Source organism: Olea europaea, unplaced genomic scaffold, assembly GCF_002742605.1.
Source record: "Olea europaea var. sylvestris unplaced genomic scaffold, O_europaea_v1 scaffold1930, whole genome shotgun sequence".
Classification (NCBI taxonomy): Eukaryota; Viridiplantae; Streptophyta; class Magnoliopsida; order Lamiales; family Oleaceae; genus Olea; species Olea europaea.
This window is the reverse complement of record NW_019237129.1, coordinates 145,011-150,631: the sequence shown is the minus strand read 5'-3', so window position 1 is coordinate 150,631 and position 5,621 is coordinate 145,011. Positions and strand designations below refer to the sequence as shown.

The following is a 5,621-nucleotide window of genomic DNA, read 5'->3' as shown; positions in this document are numbered from 1 at the left end:
CTTCCTATAATTAAAATTTATTATTATTATTTTTTCAAATTCACTTTCAACCATAAATTTTATGGGATTTACAACTTTTATCAAAATTTACTAAAATATTTATTTTTAGCTAAACTAAATAAGGGCTAAATTTCATTTTGATCATTAGGTTCATATCAACGTTAGTGTGAAAAAGAAGGCATGACTTCAACTAATTTAAGAATAGGGACATTGAATTTCTCGAGTCTCTTAAATGGACATTCATCCAGCCATGGATCATTTTTGCCCAAATTTGACCTTCACTTTTTCAAAATCTCATTTTTCCAAAATTCATTTTCAATTACGCATTATCCTACAATATACTATTTAAAAATGTATTTTTGCCCAAAACTGGCGCTCAAACAGGGGTTTTATTTGTTTCACACGTTTATTTGTTCATTTATATAAAAAATACTCTTATGTGAATGTCGATTCTTAAATTCAAGAATAAGACATCTTTTTTGGCCATAGGGGATGTTTCCAAACCAAAAGTGTACTGATTTACTTACACTCTCTCACATGCACGTAGGACCTGCATGAATAAAAAAATCTCAAAATATGGTCCCCACCCCTTATTGTGAGTAGCCAAAGAGGAATTCGGTGAAAATTTTGGTACATATAGCATCCTCCGAAAATCAATTCTAATACTTACATTGAAAGAAAGAATATTGACTATTGACACTAGTTCGGCCTTTTGTATTAATTTTTGTATAGTGAATCGTAATTAACAAGAATATAAGGATTCATTAATGGGGACATTTGACAGTTAAGTCCTTGTTTGGCCTCCCTTTTCCTATAATTACATTTTTTTTTTTCCAAATTCACTTTCAACTATAGGTTTTATGGGATTTACAACTTTTTAGTTACACATTTTATCATCTTTTATCAAAATTTACTAAAAAAATTATTTTTAGCTAAACTAAATAAGGGCTAAAATTCATTTTGATCATTAGCTTCATATCAACATTAGTTTGAAAAAGAAGGCATGACTTCAACTAATTTAAGAACAGGGACATTGAATTTCTCGAGTCTCTTAAATGGACATTCATCCAGCCTTGGACCATTTTGGCCCAAATTTGATCTCCATTTTCTCAAAAACTCATTTTTCCAAAATTCATTTTCAATTGCTCGTTATCTTACAATATACTATTTCAAAATGTATTTTGGCCCAAAATTGACGCTCAAACAGGGGTTTTATTTGTTCCACTGGTTTATTTGTTCATTATATAGAACATTCTCTTAATATGAATGTCAATTCTTAAATCCAAGAATAAGACATCTTTTTGGCCTTAGGGGATGTTTCCAAACCAAAAGTGTACTAAATTACTTATACACTCTCATATGCACGCGGGACCTGCGTGAATAAATAATCTCAAAATGTGGTCCCCACCCCCTATTGTGAGTAGTTAATGAGGGATTAGGTAAAAATTTTGGTACATATAGCATCCTCCGTAAATCAATTCTAATACTTACATTGAAAGAAAGAATATTGACTATTGGCACCAGTTCGGCATTTTGTACTAATTTTTGTATAGTGACTCGTAATTAGCAAGAATATAAGGATTCATCAATGGGGACATTTGACAATTAAGTCCCTGTTTGGCCCCCCTTTTCCTAAATAAGGGCTGAATTTCATTTTGATCATTAGGTTCTTATCAACGTTAGTGTGAAAAAGAAGACATGACTTCAACTAATTTAAAAATAGGGACATTGAATTTCTCAAGTCCCTTAAATTGACATTCATCCAGCCTTGGACCATTTTTACCCAAATTTGACTTCCATTTTTTCAAAAACTCATTTTTCTAAAATTCATTTTCAATTGCGCATTATCCTACAATATATTATTTCAAAATGTATTATGGCCCAAAATTGGCACTCAAGCAAGGGTTTTATTTGTTCCACACGTTTATTTGTTCATTATATAGAACATACTCTTAGAGGGTGTTTGACACCCATTTTTATGGAAAAATGAATTTTAGAATAGTAGAATGATGGAGAATGTGTAGATAAAAAATAAAGAAAGGTTTTTTTATTTATATGTAATATTATTTTAATGAAAAATGTGTTGTTAAAAAGAAGAGAGAGAAAAATATATTTTGATAAAAATGGGAATCAAACGGGGTTTTAATGTGAATGTTGATTCTTAAATCCAAGAATAAGACTTCTTGTTTGGCCTTCGGGGATGTTTTTCCAAACCAAAAGTGTACTAAATTACTTACACTCTTTCACATGCACACGGGACCCAACTGAATAAAAAAAATCTCAAAATGTGGTCCCCACCTCCTTATTGTGAGTAGTCAATAAGGGATTAGGTGAAAAATTTTGTACATATAGCATTCTCCGAAAATCAATTCTAATACTTACATTGAAAGAAAGGATATTGACTATTAACACCAGTTCGGCCTTTTGTACTAATTTTTGTATAGTGACTTGTAATTAGCAAGAATATAAGGATTCATCAATGGGGACATTTGACAATTAAGTCCTTGTTTGGCCCTCATTTTCCTATAATTAATTTTTTTTTTTTAAATTTACTTTCAACCATAGATTTTATGGGATTTACAACTTTATCAACTTTTTAATTACACATTTTATCAACTTTTATCAAAATTTACTAAAGAATTTATTTTTAGCTAAATTAAATAAGGGCTAAATTTCATTTTGATCATTAGGTTCATACCAACGTTAGTTTGAAAAAGAAGGCATGACTTCAACTAATTTAAGAATAGGGACATTGAATTTCTCGAGTCTCTTAAATGGACATTCATCCAGCCTTGGACCAATTTTGCCCAAATTTGACCTCCATTTTTTTTCAAAAACTCATTTTTCCAAAATTCATTTTCAATTGCGCATTATCATACAATATACTATTTCAAAATATATTTTGGCCCAAAAATGTCCCTCAAACAGGGGTTTTTATATGTTCCACACGTTTATTTGTTCATTATATTGAACATACTCTTAATGTGAATTAGGGCTGCACAAAAAATACGCGAAATCGCAAACTGAATCTAAACCGTTGCTTCGGGTCCACATGAACCCGTGGTTTCTTTTCCTTCAAATCGGACCAAACCGTTTCAAAATGGTTTGGTTTAGTTTTAGATTTTCAAAAAACGCACAAAACTCAACCAAACCGTTTTTAAATTTTTTTTTAATTGAAAAACAAATTTTATTAACTTAAAAATTTTAAAGTTTTCACTTTTTTTTTTTAAAAAAAAATACCAATTTAGCAATACAAATTATAACTGACCTATTGAAATAATCATAGAAAGTAAATTGGGTTCATCATTATTGGCCTATGATTTAATAGGTTCACACTTCACAACACATGTCCTCATCCGATATCTAAATTGAACTAAAATTATTTCAAAATCATATAAAATGGCAAAAAAAAAACATATATTTTCAACAATTCAAATTATAATTCAACAAAACTACGTCGGCAAATCACGTCCAAAGTTTCAGAATCCTAACATAAACTCTCATTTCTCTAACATTTAATGCTTATCTGCCACTGCTGAACGAATCGACGGTCGCTTTTGCTTGTTAGTCTACTAATCTCTACCTAAATCGCCTTTTTCTCTCTTCTCTTTCGGTAAGTCTTAGATTTTTATTTAAATATTTTTTTCATTTTTCTTTCTTTTATCTTTATTTTTTTTTTTGAATTTATTATACACTTGTAAGCTGTGGTTTGGATATAAAAATGATTGTTTGTGCCACTAGATGATTAATGAAATTGTTTGTAATTTGGAAAGAACGATAGACAGAACGTATTGATTTTGTGAAAATATTAAATTTTCCTAACTAATACTACTAATTTCTACTTTTATAAAAGTAGTTAGAATATGAAATTCGTCAATTCTCAATAAGCTGAAATTTATCAATCTTTATACATCTAAATATATTCCGTTCAATCCTTATTTAACATCTCACTATCAAAACGAAAGAAGTTTTAACCAAAATATAATAACAAAATGTAACTCTACCTTTAACAACTGTTATATGACAATATGAATGTCAAATAAGAAAATGTAAATAAAAATGAAAGAAGATGTATTTGTTCTATCAACATCTTTTAGCAACCAACTTTGAAAATAATTTATTCATGGATTTCATGGTAAATATGAATGTAATTTAACATTTAACATTATTAGTTCTCGTTTAAACTTATATTTAACTTATGTTAAATACATTATTATAATGTCGAAAGGTAAACTGCGGATTAAAACCAAACGAAATGCAAATTATGGTTTGGTTCGAATGGTTTGAATTAAAAATATAGTATAAATTGTCCAAATCAAACTGCGTTTACCCCCTAATGTGAATGTCGATTCTTAAATCCAAGAATAAGACATCTTTTTAGGCCTTAGGGGATGTTTCCAAACGAATATTGACGTCAAGCAATATTTAATATTCTAAGAGATTAAAAAGCTTGTTTTCATTTTAGTAATTGGGCTTTGGGTTTTTATTATCATTTAATCAATCAAGTATTAAAGCATGAACCCACAAAATTTTCTAAATGGATTCAATATCAAGAGTCGAAGGGTGTTTATGCAATTAAGTAAAATTGAGTAAAACATTTTGTCAAGAATGGGATTCGAACCCATGCCCTTTCGGACCAGTACCTGAAACTGGCGCCTTAGACCAACTCGGCCATCTTGACAAGCTGAGCCTATGTTGAATTTTTTTTAATTTATAGGATTATTAGCTTTTGCTCCCAACGATACTGGGCCTTTCCCTGAAAGCCACAAGCACTGATCCACTAGAAACAAAATTTTTCCCGGCATCCAGCATTCATTCGATTATTGCACTCAATCTGTTCGACCTAATTACGCACTGAAACATTACAGCGTTGGGATCTTTTGTTCTCACTAAATCTGAAACATTGTGATCGGCGTTTCTGGATGAAAAATCTACATTACTTTGCTAACTGATTCGATTGGTTGGTGATGAAGAAATCCCGTCTTTTGTTTGCTGAAAGCAGGAGGATGAGATTAAAATATTGTAATTCTGTAACGTGCCAATAACAGGTATTTCTCCGTCTCTTTCTGCTTCGTTCTTTCATATGCTTCTTTGACATGCTACGCAGTTCTCGTTTCGTATCAATATTTCATTATTTAAGAAGCTACATGGTTATTTTGGTTTTGTTTTTTTCTCTATCTGTTTATTCACTGTATAGACAATAGACTGATACGGTTTTTACTTCTACTTTGTATTTTTTTTTTTCAGATATAATTGTATGTTTTCCTCTTTTTGGAATTAGTCGAAGTAGTAGTGGAAAGTTGGAGAAATTAGTGGGTGATATAGAGCAAAAGTGCTCTTTCAGCTTTGAAGATAACCGGTAGAATATTTTTCTATTTAAACGCTCAAGTAATCTATAAAATTATTTTACAACTTGGATTGTATTTGGGAGCTTGTTGGTTCCTAGAAATACCAATAATAATTTGAAGGTCTAGGTTACACATTAATTTTGCCATTTTTTTTTTCTAGCTTGTTTTGTTTTTCGATATGAAAAGTTTGTATTCCTAACATTTGGTATTAGAACTGAGCATCAAAGCAAGGAGCAAAATCCTGGAAATGGAGCTTCAACTCGAGTGCATCCA

At 30.4% G+C, this 5,621-nt stretch overlaps 1 non-coding gene across 1 annotated transcript; it reads right to left on the bottom strand.

Moving 5' to 3' along the window:
* Window positions 1–4,600: 4,600 nt before the first annotated feature.
* Window positions 4,601–4,681, bottom strand: TRNAL-CAG. Its single transcript has one exon. It is a non-coding gene; the product is annotated as a tRNA-Leu (tRNA).
* Between the last annotated feature and the right edge of the window lie 940 nt (window positions 4,682–5,621).